The sequence below is a fragment of the Pongo abelii genome, chromosome 21, assembly GCF_028885655.2.
Source record: "Pongo abelii isolate AG06213 chromosome 21, NHGRI_mPonAbe1-v2.0_pri, whole genome shotgun sequence".
NCBI classification, from domain to species: Eukaryota; Metazoa; Chordata; class Mammalia; order Primates; family Hominidae; genus Pongo; species Pongo abelii.
In genome coordinates this window covers 45,216,574-45,234,447 of record NC_072006.2, presented here as the reverse complement: position 1 = coordinate 45,234,447, position 17,874 = coordinate 45,216,574, and the positions used below count along the sequence as shown (strand labels likewise).

The 17,874-nt window shown below is 46.6% G+C and overlaps 1 non-coding gene across 1 annotated transcript; it reads right to left on the bottom strand.

Annotated features, from left to right (window-relative positions):
* Positions 1–1,297: 1,297 nt before the first annotated feature.
* Positions 1,298–1,486, bottom strand: LOC112130429 (U2 spliceosomal RNA). Its single transcript, XR_002912696.1, has one exon. It is a non-coding gene; the product is annotated as a U2 spliceosomal RNA (small nuclear RNA).
* Positions 1,487–17,874: the final 16,388 nt, after the last annotated feature.

The window sequence follows — 17,874 nt, the reverse complement described above, 5'->3', positions numbered from 1 at the left end:
ATTACAGGCATGAGCCACTGTACCCGGCCTGCATTTGCTTTCCAGGTCCCTCCAAAGAAGACTAGGTAGGCATGAAAACAGCACAGACTTCACAATGGCAGACCGAGGACATCCCCGTGCACAGACATGGAAATATCCGGGCAGTCTTGTCACAGGCTGAACTTCTCTGCCAGCATGTGTGGCTGGCAGTGCTCAGAGGTTGACTGACTTACTCTGTCTTACAGAGACCACTCCTGACTCCTACCACTTCAAACACATGTCCCCACCATATGGTACTTGAGGAGATTATTGATAGTGCATGGACAAGCATTTTAATTCTAATAGATATGTATTTCGATGTGTATGAGAAAAAATAACCATTGTTTTAAGGACATAACTGGGATGAGGCTTTTTAAAAAAGTGATTGATTTACATAAAAACATATAGGAATAGTGCACAGAGCGGACATATAAGACAAACTCCAGGAAGGTTATAGGCAAATAAATGAGGTTTGGGAAACACTGCTTTAAATCAAGACTGTTCACTCATGGACCATCCCAACCCTTATAAAAATAACTAGCAGGTGAAAACTGGTAATGTAGGTCTGTCTCCAAAGTATGCATTGGGAACAGTGGACGGTTTATAGATAATCCACTAAAAGAAGAGCTCCACATACAAATACATACATTATTATATTTACAGTTAAACAGGTTTTTTCCCAGGTGCCTTCTCAGGGTCTTCCATATGTAAATACTTATGTGACTCTTGAAAAGAGGGACATGGTGTGCAGCATCTCCAAAATGTAGGCAAACCTGGCCAGGAGCGGTGGCTCATGCCTGTAGTGCCAGCACTTTGGGAGGCCGAGGTTGGCGGGGTGGATCACCTGAGGTCAGGAGTTCGAGACCAGCCTGGTCAACATGGTGAAAACTCGTCTCTAACTAAAATTACAAAAATTAGGCCGGGCGCAGTGGCTCACGCCTGTACTCTTAGCACTTTGGAAGGCCAAGACAGGCAGATCACCTGAGGTCAGGACTTTGAGACCAGCCTGGCCAACATGGTGAAACCCTGTCTCTACTAAAAATACAAAAATTAGCTGGGCATGGTTGGCACACACCTGTAATCCCAGCTACTTGGGAGGCTGAGGCAGGAGAATTGCTTGAATCCTGGAGGCAGAGGTTACAGTGAGCCGGGATGGTGCCACTGCACTCCAGCTTGGGTGACAGAGTGAGACTCCGTCTTGGAAAAAACAATGTAGGTAAATCCAAAAACACTTTTTTCCAGACTACCTCTTGAGACTTGGGCTTTTTGGGGGTGGTAGAGAGGGTGCACCATTCCTGGAGGTACTGCAATCCAGGCCAATGTGTAGAGTGGACAGAGCAAGCTCTTATTCCATCTCCTTGCTCCAAAAATCTATTTATTATATTATCCTCAGATAGAGGATGTATCAGATATTAAACTGGTAAGAACAGATACTGCACATGATCTTAGCCAGAGGCCAAAAAGCAATGAGACTTGAGCTTTTTGAAATGACTGAACCTCGAGACTCTTGATCTAGGTTGTCACCCAAGATCTAGTTCTTATTCATTTGATTCTGACTCTTTTAGGCCAGTTATCAACCTGGCCCAACTCTTGTCTCCCAGAACTGAACACCTGTAGGGTTGTCTAAACAACTCTTGCTTTTCAGGGACCCATCCATCTGCACACTTTCCCCGGACTGCAAGATTATGGAGGAACAAGATACACAAATACACAGATGTGCTGCTACAGTTGTTTGGACCAGGATAGGCACTTGATCCAAGCTGAGCCACTCAGGTTAACTTCCTTAAGGCTCTAGAATTTGGAAGAGAAGAGTGGTTCCATCTATCTTCTTGTGGATAGATCTGTAGTATGCAGATTAGGGAGCTGTTCCTGGCGATACTTGCTGTCGGAAGGGCCAGAGAAACCTGGAGGTGGGGGAGGATATAGGAGAAAGTGGGTGGAGGAAGAGAAGAGATAGGAGATAGAAGTCCCTGCCGCCATATGGCTCTCACCTGTAAGCCTAACACTTTGGGAGCCTGAGGCGGCTGGATCATTTGAGCCTAGGAGTTTGAAGCCAGCCTGTGCAACATGGCAAAATCCTGTCTCTACAAACAAAAATTAGCTGGGCATAGTGGTGTGTGCCTGTAGTCTCAGCTACTAGGGAGGCTGAGGTGAGGAACACCTGAGAGGCTGAGGCAGCAGTGAGCCAAGATCGCGCCACTGCACTCCAGCCTGGGTGACAGAGTGTCACCTCGTCTCAAAAAAGAGAGAGAGAGAGGACCCTGATGAATGAAGTTCAGGACCCTGGTTCCTACTTTCTCCTGAAGCCTGGTTGCATGGTTCCTGTTCTGGCACCTTTAAATTGATTTCCCCTTTTGCTTAATTGCACTCTGATGGGTTGGCCCTAATCTCTATTTGATTCCTGGGTACTCACAAGGCCTCTGTCATCCTTTTGGCACCCCCTCTGGGGCTATCATGCTGTGGAACAGGATGCCCCTCCTGACGTTTTGACCCTTGGATGCTGGCACATTCTTGACTTTGCCAATTCTTTGACAGTGATGTCTTCTACCAGCTCTCCCCACCCATGCCTAAGAATCTGCTGCCCTTTCAAGATTCCGATACCCTTGGAAAAGAACCTGCTGGGTGCTCAAGAAAGGAGATTCAGGCTGGTGATCTCAGGAACAACCAGAAAAGCTCTTTGCCTCCTAGGATGAAACAGCTCAGCAATAGTTGAGATGTGTGGAATAAAAAGATCAGAATCAGGCCAGGCGCGGTGGCTCACGCCTGTAATCCCAGCACTTTGGGAGGCCAAGGCAGGCGGATCACCTGAGGTCGGGAGTTTGGGACCAGCCTGACCAACATGGAGAAACCCCTCTCTACTAAAAACACAAAATTAGCCAGGTGTGGTGCTGCACGCCTGTAATCCCAGCTACTAGGGAGGCTGAGGCAGGAGAATCACTTGAATCTGGGAGGTGGAGGTTGCAGTGAGCCAAGATTGCGCCATTGCACTACAGCCTGGGCAATGAGAGGGAAACTCCGTCTCAAAAAAAAAAAAAAAAAAGGGTCAGAATCAATAAGAAACCTGGCAACTCTTGAATTATGAAATGAGAGGCAGTCAAGCAACAAAGATGTAGGATCCTGGCCATGTGGCTTGGGGCAAGAAAAGTAGTCCACTTGTATCTCCATTGTCTTCCTGCCAGAATACATCCTTTCTGTGATGAGGACATTTATTCATTCAACCAGTATTCCCTGAGGAATGAAGGCAAATAGGTACTACTTACCTATTTGAGGTTGGTAGGTCCTATACTAAGCCCTAGAGATATAGCTATTTATAAGACCTAATCCTCATTTTGGAAGAGTGCCTAGTCTGATAATGAGACAGACGTATTCCCCAACTGTAACGCTAAGGTATAAGGAATAATAGGGAAGAGGGGGCCAGCCACCAGTTGCTGTGGGAACTCTTGAGTAAAGGAGCACATCCAACTCACCAGTGGTGGTGGGGGCAATATTAGGAAAGGTTTCTAGTTGGACACCATTCTTGAAAGATGAGGGGGTGCTAGCCTGTGGAAGAGAAGAAAAGATATTGCAAGAAGAGAGGCAATATATGCAGAGCCATAGCTTTGGTCAGGATGGAGCAGAAGGTAAAAGTGAAGATGTAACCAATGTAGGCTGGGCAGGTGGGAGAGGCCCTCCCAGTGCTGGTGGAGATACTGCAAGGTGAACTGTGACAGGGTTTTAAACAGGTATGAGAACAATCACAGGCAGCAGAGGGGGAACAGTTTGGTGGAATTGACACTGGAAAAAAGCAGATTAGCTCGGAGGTCCAGGGAGACCATTGTGGTTCATAAGCAACCTTAATCATGGAAGATCATTTGGAATACCTGAAGATAGAAAGTATCTGTATCTGTGATGGGGACAGAAGGATTTGGCCTGTGTCAAGGGTATAGCCCAAAGAGAAATTGTGAAGCAGCTCTCTCTGAATCCCCCTCTCTCAATGTGTGCTGCTGGGACATCCTGCGGCTGCCTGAGTCCAGCTGCCTCCAGCTAGAGAACCAGCAGGCAGTGGGAGGCATAGAGGCAGAGACCAGGCTCCAGGAAACACTGGAAGATTCTAGGAGTGAGAGAAGCTCCCAGATGCCTCAGCATGACTCCCCAAGAAAATGGAACAGAAGTAGCTGCCTCACTCAGTAACCAGCAGGTGATCCTTTAGCCAAACTTGTGTTTTGAAAAGGCCTACTTCCCCATCCTCCCTCCCCACAAGCCCTCCAAGTCCTCAATCCCCTCCCTTCCACCTCCCCAGAGCCTATTTCACTCAAGCATCTTCTCTCCCTCCTGCATGGCAACTTCTCCTCCTCCCAGTTTTCCTCCTTGACCCTGTTAAAATTCATGTCTCACGTTAATTGGTTGCTTACCATATCTCTGCCCTGTGCTGAGTGCTTCACATACATTTTCATATAATCATTGCAATAACCATATGAAACAGGGGCTACTTGTTCCACTATTTTACAGACAAGGAAACTGAGACTTAGGACAGTTAAGTAAGTTAACTTGCCCAAAGTCACACAGCTGTTGAGTGGTGGGGCTATGATTTGAACTCAAGCAGTGTGTGTGTATGGAGCCCAGTCTTAGAACCCCTAACCTGCTTCCCAAGTTGTCCTTAGGTCACTGTTGCCCTCACCTGTGTTTGAAAGATTCAGAAAGGACAGTCTACACGTGCTGCCTTTTCTGCTTTATTTTTCATTCCTTTAACACTGTTAGTCTGGCTTCTATTCTAATCAGGGACTTCCTAGTTTCCAAATAGAGTAGCCTATTCTTCTCCACCTTCCTGCAGCACTCAGTGAGGTGGATGAGCACATTCTTTGAGGTCCTTTGCATTTGGATCCAATGACCATTAATTCTCCCGGCTTTTTTCTTACCTCTCCAAATACCATTTCTCTCTCCCTCTCTTCTTTCAGCACAATTTAATGGATCCCCAAGATTATATCATCAAACTTGTCTTCTCTCTATATGCCCCCCTCTTAGTAGCCTTATTTTTATTTTGAGACGGAGTCTCACTCTGTTGCCCAGGCTGGAGTGCAGTGGTGTGATCTCAGCTCACTGCAACCTCACCTCCCAGGTTCAAGTAATTCTCCTGCCTCAGCCTCCCGAGTAGCTGGGATTACAGGTGCCCATCACCACACCTGGCTAATTTTTGTATTTTTAGTAGGGACGAGATTTTAACATGTTGGCCAGGCTGGTCTCAAACTCCTGACCTCAAATAAGCTGCCCACCTTGGCTTCCCAAAGTGCTGGATTACAGGTGTGAGCCACCGAGCCCGGCCAGGTAGCTTCTTAAATGAATGTCTCCAGCCTTGACTTCTTTTTAGAAACATAGAAATATTTACCCATATGCCTATTTCATGTGTCCACCTGATGACCCCCACAGCCCTTTGGTCCTGGGTTCAGCTTTTCTCCTGAAACTGCCCTTCACTTCTATGGTCTCCGCTTAGCGAATAGCTCTATTCCTCCCAGTCACTCAGGCTCAGAACCTTGAAGCCTCTTGAGTTAACCCTTGATCCTGTCCTCCACATCCCATTGGTGGCTACTACCTGTATGGAATCTGCCCAAGACTTTCTTTTGTAATTGTCCCTCCTTCCCCAGGTTCTCATTGTATCCTGACCCTTCTTTGGCTTCCCTGCATCACACACACACACACACACACACACAGAGTCAACTATAAGCCAGGTACCATGCTAGTATTAGGAATTCAGCCGTGAACTAGAAAGACAAGGCCCCTGCTCTCAAGGAGCTCAGGTCTGGTGGGTGAGACAGAAAAGGGAACAAGTAATTGTCCCTTACTGTGATGAGTGCCTCGAGGATAAAGTACAGTGTGTTTGCAGTAGGAGCCCTTTAGAAGAACTGCCATCCAGAATTACAGAGTCAGGCACAGATTTCCAGTGGAAATGGCACTTAAACTTAGGTCTCAAAATGGAAACAGAAGTCAGCCAGGTAAAGGTTGGGAAGAATAAAGAAGGCAAGTGAGGGAGACAAGCACACAAGGCCAAGAGAACAGATGGGCAAAAATTTGGAAACTGGAAAGAGCAGGGTTTATGTGGGGAACTGCTGGTAATTCAGTATGGCTAAGGGGTAGAGGGTGAAGAGGAGTAGTGAGAGATGAGGCTGGAGGGGTAAGCAAGGCCCAATTCATGCAGGATCTCTAAGGCATTTGCAGTTTATCTTCATAGCACTGGGAAGTCACTGTGAGCTGCTATGAGCAATGGAGGAACATAATATGTGTTTTAGAAAATACTACCTACAGGCCAGGCATGGTGGCTCATGCCTGTAATCCTAGCACCTTGGGAGGCTGAGGTGGGCAGATTGCCCGAGCTCAGGAGTTTGAAACCAGCCTGGGCAACATGGCGAAATCCCATCTCTAGTAAGAATACACACACACACATATAAATTAGCTGGGTGTGGTGGCACACACCTATAATCGCTTAAACCTGGGAGGCAGAGGTTGCAGTGAGCTGAGATTGCACCATTGCACTCCAGCCTGGGCGACAGAGCAAGACGCTGTCAAAAAAAAAAAAAAAAAAAAGAAGAAAGAAAATGGATTTAAAGTATTCAAGACGAGGCTTGGCTAGGCATGGTGGCTCACACCTGTAATCTCAATGCTTTGGGAGACCAAGGTGGAAGGATTGCTTGAGCCCAGGAGTTCAAGACCAGCCTAGGCAAGATAGCAAGACCTCATCTCTCCCCACAAAAATGTTTTTCAAATTAGTCAGGCATGGGAATATGCACATGTAGTCCTAGCTAGGCAGGAGACTGAAGTGTGGGGATTACCCGAGCCCAGGAGTTTGAAGTTACAGTGAGCTGTAATCATGCCACTGCACTCTACAGAGTGACAGAGTGAGACCGTGTCTCTAAAACAGAACAAAACACTACACAAAGCTTGTTAGAATACAGTTAAGAGGTTATTGTCATCATTGAGGCAAAAGTGATGATGATGGCCCTGATCAGCAAAAAAGCCATGAGGATGGAGAGAAGTGTATGTGTTTGGGGGATATTCATGACATAGGGTTAATGTATTAGCAACTGATTATATATATACCAAGGAAAGGGAGTGGGTGAGTTAAGGATGAGGATGGCAGTGCATTCACAAAGACAGGGAACACTTGGGATCTGTTTTAAGGAAAGATGATGAGTTCATTCTGTACATGTTGAGTTTGAAGTGTCTGTGGGTTAGCTGAGTCAAGATGTCTAGTAGGCAGCTGAATACGTGAGTTTGGAGCTCAGGAGAGGGACTGCAGTTTGTTAGTATCATGGTAGTGCCTGGAGTTAATTACACTAGATGACATCATTTGGGAGGGCCTGGAAGGACAGCCTTATTTTAGGAATGGGCCTGAGTTAGGAATGAAATAGAAGGTGAGGAAGTGGAGATAGCAAGTTTGAACAAGTCATTCAAAAGATTTAGCTACAAACAGTAGGAAGAATATAATGCAGCAACTAAAGTAGCCTGGCGTTAAGAGAGGGTTTTTGTTTCTTTGTTTATGATGGACATGACATACTCATGTCTAATAGGAAGGTCTGCGATTTCCAGTTCAGGGCCTTTTGGCTCATCCCAGCACCCTTGACAAAGTACTAGCACAGTTGATATGCCAGGAACTCTGGGTCAGATAAAGAGTGAGGTCCGTTCGGAGGAGACACCCCTCTTTGCCCCTAAGAGGTGACAAGCTGCTTCCAACCTCACCTCCAAGATTCTGGTACCTTTCCCATAGGAACTCACTTGAGGATTGACTCACAGAACTAGTTTTTCAGGATGGCTCATGCAGGCCCCTGAGGATATTCTCCTCCCAAAGGACAGAGTCCAGGCCTACAGGGTCTGTCCCTACCTTTCCAGGATCAGCTATGGGTGCCTGGAAAGGGGCCTGGCAGAACAGACACCAGCTCTAGTGGTGGAACTAGAGAAAGATACTCAGAGCCCAGGAAGATGGAAGTTCCTCATCAGATTCTGCAATGCAGTCAAGTTCCACTGACATTCCCTGATGCCTATTTGGTGCCAGGCCCGGCTAGTAGTTCTGTGATGAACTCAACATGGCTTCCACCTGGAGGTAGAGAAAATAGACAATTACAATACAGAGTTCTGGGACCTCGTGAGAGAGCCCTCAGGGCTGGAAAGCCAGGAAGACTCTTCCTTGGGAGCCCAGCCTTAAGGGTTTGATGGGGGAAAGATAATGCTAAAAACTCTAAATTCTCCCACTGACCCAGAACTTAGCTTTCCTTCTATTTTTGGAAAACATAACCTAATAATTTAAACAACTATTTAAAACTATTTTTTTTTCTTCTGTGGACTTTTCCCTTCATGGTGAGCATTTGGGTTCAAAGGGGGAGACAGAACTTAGGGAAAATATTTGCACAAGTCCTTACAGAATGTTCAAACCTAGCGTTGGAACACCCAAATTAAAAGCAGGTGAGGCCCGCATTGCTGGATGTTGGAGAGCCCCTGGGTTCAATCCTTAGACCTTTTTTCTTTGTCCTCTTGATTCACTATCTTATTCACTCCTGTGGCTTTAAATACCAACTATATACTGAAAAGTTCTAAGTTCCTACCTAAAATCAGGGCCTTGCCCCCAGGTGTCAAACTTATGTATCCAGCTGCCTACCCAATATTCCTATTTGGACTTCCAACAGGCTTCTTAAACATAATGTGTCCCAAATCAACCCTCTATCTTTCCTCTCAAGCCTGTTCCTCCTTTGGTCTTCCCCAGTCATAGTTAATGGCTCAGGTCATCCTTGACTCTTTTTTTTTTTTTTGAGACAGTCTCGCTCTGCCGCCCAGGCTGGAGTGCAGTGGCAACATCTCGGCTCACTGCAACCTCCGCCTCCAGGGTTCAAGCAATTCTTCTGTCTCAGCCTCCTGAGTAGCTGGGACTACAGTTGCACACCACCATGCCCGGCTAATTTTTGTATTTTTAGTAGAGACAGGGTTTCACCATATTGGTCAGGCTTGTCTCGAACTCCTGACCTCTTGATCTGCCCACCTTGGCCTCCCAAAGTGCTGGGATTACAGGCGTGAGCCACCACGCCCCGCATCCTTGATTCTGTTTTGCCTGCCTACTTCCCCTTATCCAATTTGTCAACAAATCCTGTTGACTTCACCTTCAAATATCCTGATGTTAACCATTTCTCAGCATGCCCTTTGCTTTCACTTTAGCCCAAATCACCATCATCTCCACCTGGTTTAATGCGGGAGTCTCCTAACTGGTGTCCCCTGCTCTATGTTTGTCATCCCATGGTATATAGTCAGAACAAGTGATCCTTTAAAACGGAGTGGTCCTATTTAAGACTTGAGATCCTGGCCAGGCATGGTGGCTCATGCCTGTAATCTCAGCACGTTCAGAGGCCAAGGTAGGAGGATGACTTAGAGCCAGGAGTTCAAGATCATCCTGGGCAACAGTGAGATACTATTTCAATGAACATTTTTAAAAATTTAGCTGGGCCTGGTGGCACATGCTTCTAGTCCCAGGAGGCTGAGGCAGAAGGATCTCAAGCCCAGCAGTTTGAGGCTGCAGTGGGCTATGATCATACCACTGCACTCCAGCCTGGGTGACAGAGGAGACCTTGTCTGTTAAAAAAAAAAAAAAAAGAAAGAAAAAGAAAAGAAAAAGGGCTGGGCGCAGTGGCTCACACCTGTAATCCCAGCACTTTGGGAGGCTAAGGTGGGCGGGTCACCTGAGGTCAGGAATTCAAGACCAGCCTGGCCAACATGGTGAAACCCCATCTCTACTAAATACACAAAAAATTTAGCCAGGTGTTGTGGTGGGCGCCTGTAGTCCCAGCTATTTGGGAGGCTGAGGCAGGGTGAATTGCTTAAACCTACGAGGCCGAGGCTGCAGTGGGCAGAGATTGCGCCACTGCACTCCAGCCTGGGCCACAGAGTGAGACTCCATCTCAAGAAAAAAAAAAAAAAGAAAGAAGAAGGTCGGGTGCGGTGGCTTATGCCTGTAATCCCAGCACTTTCGGAGGCTGAGGCAGGTGGATCACCTGAGGTCAGGAGTTCGAGACCAGCCTGACCAACATGGTGAAACCCCGTCTCTACTAAAAACACAAAATTAGCCAGGCGTGGTGGCACATGTCTGTAATCTCAGCTACTTGGGAGGCTGAGAGAGGAGAATTGCTTAAACTCAGGAGGCAGAGGTTGCAGTGAGTCAAGATCGCACCATTGCACTCTAGCCTGGGCAATAGAGTGAGACTCTGTCTCAAAACAAAACAAAACAAAAAGTAAGATCCTGTCACTCTTCTGCGCAAAACTTTCCAGTGGCTCCCATCTCATTCAGGGTAAAGTCAAAGACTTACAATGGCCCCAAGGCCCTGCCACACCTGCTCCCCTCCAAGGCCTCCCTTGACCTCATCTGCTGGTGCTGTACACCTTGGTCACCTCTTTCCAGCCACCCTGGGCTCTGTAAAAGCCTATCACACACCACTCATTCTCCAGCATTAGCCCTTTCATTTGTGGATCTTTCTACCTCGAACTTCCTTCCTCCAGATATCTCCATGGCCTAGTGCCTCTCTTCTTTCAGATCCTTGCTAAACTAAGACAGGCCCTGACTATTCTATTTAAAATTACAACCCCCTTCCCTCAGTTCTTCCCTCTTTCCATCCCTGCTTTATTTGTCTCCAACGCACTCGTCACCATTTGGCCTACGGAATATTTTACTTATTATTTTCCCCGTGTAGGATGTAATCTTGATGACAGCAGCAATTCTTATCAGCTTATTTATTTATGTATTTGTTATTTTTGAGACAAAAATAATACTATTTTGTCACCCAGGCTGGAGTACAGCAGTACAATCATGACTCACTGCAGCCTTGACCTCCTAGACTCAAACAATCTTCCCACTTCAGCCTGCTGAGCGGCTAGGGCTACAGGTGTGCGCCAACACGCTCAGCTAATTGTTTATATTTTGTAGACACAGAGTCTTCCTATGTCGCCCAGATTGGTCTCGAACTCCTGAGCTTAAAGGTGTTCTGCTTTGATATCCCAAAGTGCTAGGATTACAGGCATGAGCCACCGTGCCTGGCTTTCTCAGTTTATTTAGTGCCACATTTCTACCATCCACAGAAGTGCCTGACACACATAAGGTACTCAATTAACATTTGTTGAATAAATGAATTATGGGCTGCAACGGGCTCCTAATATGTGTCAAGCAGAGGCCTGAATGTACCAGAAAACTCCTTATAGTGAATAACATGATTCCCTTTTTTTTTTTTTTTTTTTTTGAGATGGAGTTTCGTTCTTGTTGCCCAGGCTGGAGTGCAATGGCACAATCTTGGCTCACTGTGACCTCCGCTTCCTGGGTTCAAGCGATTCTCCTGCCCCAGCCTCCCGAGCAGCTGAGATCACAGGTGCGAGCCAACACGCCCAGCTAATTTTTTTGTGTTTTTAGTAGAGATGGGATTTCTCCACGTTGGCCAGGCTGTTCTGGAACTCCTGACCTCAGGTGATCCACCCTCCTTGGCCTCCCAAAGTGCTGGGATTACAGGTGTGAGCCACCGCACCCGGCCATGATTCCCACTTTGCAGATAAGAAGATTGAGGCTTAAGTCTGAGTGTGGTAGCTCACGCCTATAATCCTAGCACTTTAGGAAGCCAAGGTGGGTGGATCACCTGAGGTCAGGAGTTTGAGACCAGCCTGGCCAACATGGCGACACCTCGTCTCTATTAAAAATATAAAAATTAGCTGGGCGTGGTGGTTCACGCCTGTAATCCCAGCTATTTGGGAGGCTGAGGCAGGAGAATGGCTTGAACCCGGGAAGTGGAGGTTGCAGTGAGCCCAGATCACACCACTTCACTCCAGCCTAGGCTAAAGAGCAAAACTCTGTCTCAAATAATAAATAAATAAATAAATAAATAAAAAGAAGACAGGCTTGGGGAAGCATAAGTGCCCTTTTCCTCTGTTCCTATAGCAACTTGTGCATGGCCCCAGTCTCAGCGCCTATCATACTGCACTCTCATTATCCATTTCCTCAACTAGATGTAAGACTTTATTTTATTTTATTTTTGAGATGGAGTCTTGCTCTGTCACCCAGGCTGGAGTGCAGTTGTGCGATCTCAGCTCACTGCAAGCTCTACCTCCTGGGTTCACGCCATTCTCCTGCCTCAGCCTTCCGAGTAGCTGGGACCACAGGCACCTGCCACCAGCCTGGCTAATTTTTTTTTTTTTTTTTTTGTATTTTTAGTAGAGATGGGGTTTCACCGTGTTAGCCAGGATGGTCTCGATCTCCTGACCTCATGATCTGCCTGTCTCAGCCTCCCAAAGTGCTGGGATTACAGGCGTGAGCCATGGCGCCTGGCTAGATGTAAGATTTTTAAGTTCAGGGACTATTCTATCTTTTATTTATTGTTGCATCTCCAACACCTCGCAGAAAGGTGGGCACATAATAGGTGCTTAAGTAATATTTGTTGCATGAATACATGAATGAAATGGGCAAGTCAGGATACAAACTCACAACTTTCAAAAAGAAAAGTCTGTGCCCACCCCACCCCACTCTGCCCTAGAGTGTTCCTGAGACAGCCATAGATCCAACAGTTAAGTCCCTCTCCCTGGCAGAGTGCCTTCTTGCAAATCCTCACCCACAGAGTCAGAAGTATTTTAGATAGGGAGAAGTATACACTGGCTGACAGTTCTTTCCTATCACACCAGGCAAACAGAAATCATTTCTCCAGTCAATCCCTGCCAGTCCTCTAGAGTCAAGGTCTCTCTTATTCCTCGCCTCCTGATCTGCAGTCTGCCTCCCTAGTTTCCCCAATCCTCAGCTGCTGGGTCGGGCTCCCTGCCCATCCATCCACTCACCCAGCCTTCAGCCAGCCAACAGCCTCTGTGAGCCTGCTCTGGGCCATGTGATAGCTGAACTAACCCCCATTCCATTCCCACTGTGAGCTGACTTGGTTCCTTAAGTCTTCATTCCAACAAACTCTTTTTTTTTGCCTCTTCTCTTTATACTCTCTGCCACCCCTGATCCCAAGTCTTCGGTCCATGGAGATGGCTCATTCCAACCATGGATGATTGTGGGCCTCTTGTCTCATCTGCTTCTTTCTCTTGGCTCTTAATTTCTCTAGATCAGTCATTTTTAAACTACTGTGTGTGTGTGTGTGTGTCTGTGTGTGTGTGTGTGTGAGAGATGGACTCCTTTGAGAAGCTGATGTGGGCTATGGTATCTCTTCCTCTAATAAATATTAATACCTATGCACTTAAAAACAGCATTTTGCATATAAGTTCCAGTGCACCTAGATCAAGATCTCTCCTTGCCTTCTCCCCTCCCCTCTAGATTTCTGGTTGTTTTTGGTTCCCAAATCAGTCCACCTGGTCTCCTTTCAGAAGCAGAAGCTTCTTCCTATGATATTATCAATACTGTTATTATTAACATCAACAGTGAGGTTTGTACATTTTTCATGCATCAACTGATTTCAACCTCTCAATAACCCCAAGAGAAAGGAACTATTATTGTCCCATTTTTACAGATGAGAGAGCTGCTTGGTTACATGTTTTGCCAAAATCACATGATTCTAAGTCCAGGGTTTCTTCCTCTGCACGATGGATGGTGTGTTGCCTATTATTAACCACTGTGTTTTTTTTTTTTTAACCTTTCCCATCTCCACCACCCAAAACCTACCTTCCCCACCCCTACCCTCACCCTATGGTGTATTGCCTATTATTCTTAACTGCTGTTTTCTTTGACCTCCTCCATTTCTACCACCTAAAAACCCTCTTCCTCACCACCACCCCCACTTCTCTGAAGCTCCCTCTTTCTCCCCCATCCACTCTTCAACTGACCACAGGTGGCTTCTTTGTAGTTGCTTGAGCATATGTGAGCCATGAAGGGGTTTCGTTTCCCCTTCTGTTCTCAGCCCAGCTGTGCCAGCCTCTGTGATCCTTGTGAGCTTTAAATGAGGCACTCCAGACCCTTCTTACGCAGGCCACGGCATTTCTGGAACTGCCACACCTAAAATCCATATGAGGAAGGAAAGAGACACCTATTTGAACACCTACATTGTACCAGGCCCCGTGCTTGACATAGAGACACTGAACTCAACCTTTAAAGGCCTCAGCTTCCAGGTCCTTCCAGGCATCTTACTGATGGGCACCTGGAGGCTCTGAGATGATTGGTCTGATTCCATCTGCTGTCTGTCTGTTTGTCTGTCTGTGGGTGGTTAGGGGCCTCTCGGTAGCATGGCTAACCCTTTTTTAATTTAATTTAATTTTATTTTTGAGACGGAGTCTAGCTTTGTTGCCAGGCTGGAGTGTAGTGGCACAATCTTGGTTCACTGCAACCTCTGCCTCTCTGGTTCAAGCGATTCTCCTGCCTCAGCCTCCTGAGTAGCTGGGACTACAGGCGTGCGCCACCATGCCCAGCTAATTTTTGTATTTTTAGTAGAGACAGGGTTTCACCACGTTGGCCAGGATGGTCTCGATCTCTTGACCTTGTGATCTGCCCACCTCAGCCTCCCAAAGTGCTGGGATTACAGGTGTAATCCCAGCCCGTACCCGGCCTTAAAACCTTTTATCAAAGTGTAATATAGGCCAGGTGCAGTGGCTCATGCCTGTAATTCAACACTTTGGGAGGCTGAGGTGGGCAGATATGGGAGTTTGAGACCAGCCTGGCCAACATGGTGAGACCCAATGTCTACTAAAAATATGAAAGAGTTAGCCAGGTTTGGTGGCACATGCCTGTAATCCTAGCTACTAGAGTGGCTGAGGCAGGAGAATTGCTGAACCTGGGTGGCAGAGGTTGCAATGAGCTGAGATGGTGGCCACTGCACTCCACCCTGGGCAACAGAGTAAGACTGTCTAAAAAAAAAAAAAATCATCTGAACTGAACCAAGAATCTGTAGCCTCAAAAGGGATTTGGCTGTAAACCAATCTTTCACTGAAGGCTCCAGAATCCCAAAGTGTGCTCTTAATAAATGGTCCAGAGCATGTCTTATCAGTTCCTCTGATGCTCGAGTTCTCTGCCCATTGTTGCTTTTTTTCTTTCTTTTTTTAAGTTCTGGAAAAAAAAAATTAGAGACTGGTTAGGAGCCCCCTACCCCACAGAGAACTCTAGCCTTGATCACGCCTTGATTACAAGTGACAGATAAATCATCATCTCATAAGGCCACATATTGCATTTTTTAGACAGATCTGGCAACTTAGATTTAAATTTTTTAAAACACACATGTGTGCGCACACATACACACACAATAAAAAAATCCTTGTTTGAGCTGAAATACGCTGCAATTTTTGTTCACTAATTCTAGTCCTGCCCTGGTGTGGCCTCCCATAATTAGTTTAGTCAATTCAGTAATCGAGTCTCAGGTGCTGAGGCACTTGAGGCAGACTTCCTGAACTCCACATTCTTCCTGTGGGGATCCTGGGATCTACTGAGTCAGGGATGTGGCTGTATCAACATTTGCCAAAGAACATTCCACTGGACACTAATCCCCCGTAAGGCCTTATGAAAACAGAACCCTGAGCTCAGATAAGTTGGGGAAATGCTATATTGCTCTTCTGGTCTTTATCACATCTCATTCCCCAGAAATCTTTATGAAAACAGAGCTCTGAGCTCAAGTAAGCTGGGGAGATGTTACATGTTCTCTGGTCTGTATCACATCTCACACTAGCACAGAGAAGACTCTTGAAGTCCTGAAGCATTAAAAATCCTGTTTCACTCTGTCAGTGACTGGTCTGACTTAGAATCCTTTTTTCCAAAGAGGAAAATTTCTATGAATTTTTCTCAGAATGAATGTCCTCCAATACAGGACATAGGCCAGTTAGCTGTAAGCATCCTCTAAAAACTACACTGTCTAATCTGATAGCCGCTAGCACCCAGGACTACTGAGCACTTGAAGTGTGGCTAGTTCAAACTCAGATGTGCTGTGAGTGTGAAATATACACTGGATTTCAGATTCTTAGTACAAAAATAAAATGAAATATGCATACTTTTTATATTGATATATGTTGAAATATTGGGTTAAAATTTGTTATTAAAATTAATTTCATCTATTTACTGTTACTTTTTAAAACGTGGCTACTAGAGACCAGGCACAATGGCTCACACCTGTAATCTCAGCATTTGGGGAGGCTGAGGCAGGTGGATTCCCCTGAGCTCAGGTGTTTGAGACCAGCCTGGGCAACATGATGAAATGCTATCTGTACCAAAACTACAAAAAATTAGCTGGGTGTGGTGATGTGCATCTGTGGTCCCAGCTACTTGGAAGCTGAGGTAGGAGAATCACTTGAGCCTGGGAGACAGAGGCTACTAGAAAATTGATTTATTTTATTTATTTTTTTTTAGACACAGGGTCTCAGCCTGTCACCCAGGCTGGAGTGCAGTGGCACGGTCATGGCTCATGGCAGGCTTGAGCAATCTTCCCACCTCAGCCTCCTGAGTAGCTGAGACTACAAATGCATGCCACCATGCCTGGCTAATATTTGTATTTTTGTAGAAACAGGATTTTACCATGATCACTTGAACCACCCATCTCGGACTCCCAAAGTGCTGGGATTACGGGCATGAGCCACCGCACCCAACCCAAAAATTTATAATTATGCACATGGCATGCATTGTATTTTCATTGGAGAGTGCTGCTCCAGTGTTCTGTGCTGCTGGGGAAGGCTGTTTTGGGCTGTACAGGGAAATGTGAGAGGGAGGGGGTGGGTAGCCCAGTGTAGGAAGTATAAGGGAACTGCGGGATTCACTGGAAGGGCAGCTCAGGAAGCCTAAGAGCAGGGTGGTCAGGAAGTGGTGACTAAGCTGAGACCTGAAAGATGAGAAGGAGTTAGCTGGAGGAAGGCAGAGAAAACAGCAGGGGTCAAAGCCTTGAAGTGAAAGAGGAACTGTATGTATTCCAGGACGTCCAAGGCTTCAGGGGCAGAGGGTAGACAGTGACCCAACCTGACCCCCGAGAAGGCAGCAAGGGCCAAGACTTTTAGGCCAGGCAAGCCTCTGTAAAGGGTTTATCCTGAGGGCACTGTGAAGCCACAGCAGAGTTTTCAGCTGGTTGAGACTAGACAGATTTGCATTTTAGAAAGATTGCCCCTGACATTTTGAGTGGGGTAGGGATGGATGGAAGGATAAACTGGAGGCAGAGGAGCTTTTACAGAAACTGTTGAAGTTATCTAAGAGGGAGATGATAAAAGTCTGGACTATGCTACATCCCTTTGAATTGAAGAAGCCAATGTTTAGGAAATAGACTTGGAGTGGGGACCACTAATCCCAGGCTATTTGGAGATGGAAATAGGGGAGAGGGTGGAGTCAACATTAATATCTGGGGTTCTGAGTAGTAAGGCTATGATGGGAGACCAGAAATCTATGGCAGGGGAAGAGGATGAGTTCAAGGTGACTTTGAGAAGCATGTGGGGTTATAAGTGGGAATATCTGAGACAAAGTAGATAGCCAGGTTTAGAGGTTGGAAGACAGTTATGGGCTGGAGATAGAGTTGGGCAGGAAATGTCTCCCCTATGAGCCTTAGGTTCCTTATCTGCAAAATGGGGATGTAATCTACTTCCCAGAGTTAGTGTGATGATTAGATTATGTAACATTGATGGCAGTGGTGGCCTGTCTAGAGTGGCCACTCCCATGATGCAGGCTGCAGTGGGGGAGGCACTCCACAGAACTAGCAGGGGCCGGGAACAGGCAGAAGCCCTGCTGTCTTCTGAGTTGACACAGTGGAAGCTTCACGCTCCTTGGGCACAGCTGCAGCTGCCCAAGCCAGGGCTGCAGACCCAGGCATCTCTGCACTCTTGGGGGCCCAGGAAGGCCCCCCTGCCCCTGCAGGCTCAGAAATACCTGCTTCCACTGCCTGGCCTCTCCCTGCTCCTGGCACCTGCTTCGATCTCAGAGCAAAGTTGAGGCTGATC